The sequence below is a fragment of the Verticillium alfalfae genome, genomic scaffold (assembly GCF_000150825.1).
Source record: "Verticillium alfalfae VaMs.102 supercont1.6 genomic scaffold, whole genome shotgun sequence".
Classification (NCBI taxonomy): Eukaryota; Fungi; Ascomycota; class Sordariomycetes; order Glomerellales; family Plectosphaerellaceae; genus Verticillium; species Verticillium alfalfae.
In genome coordinates this window covers 1,747,351-1,747,616 of record NW_003315033.1, presented here as the reverse complement: position 1 = coordinate 1,747,616, position 266 = coordinate 1,747,351, and positions in this window count along the sequence as shown.

Sequence of the window (266 nt, the reverse complement as noted above, 5' to 3'; positions counted from 1 at the left end):
CCACGCCTTTTTTGCGTCACGTAGACGTCAAGAGTGAAAAGTGGAACTGGGACCCAAAGTTAGCTACCCACCAAGAGGGGTAGCCAGGTGTCTCTCAACACACTTGGTCGGGGATGATCGCTATCTTCTTCTCAGTCACGACGGATCATATTCGTACATGGTCTGGAAATTCGACGATCTGAACGAACCAGGCAAGGCGCCGAAGGGGTGGGACACCTGGAGCGAGGTTCAAAGGACATTATCACACCACTGCGCCGGCTATTCGC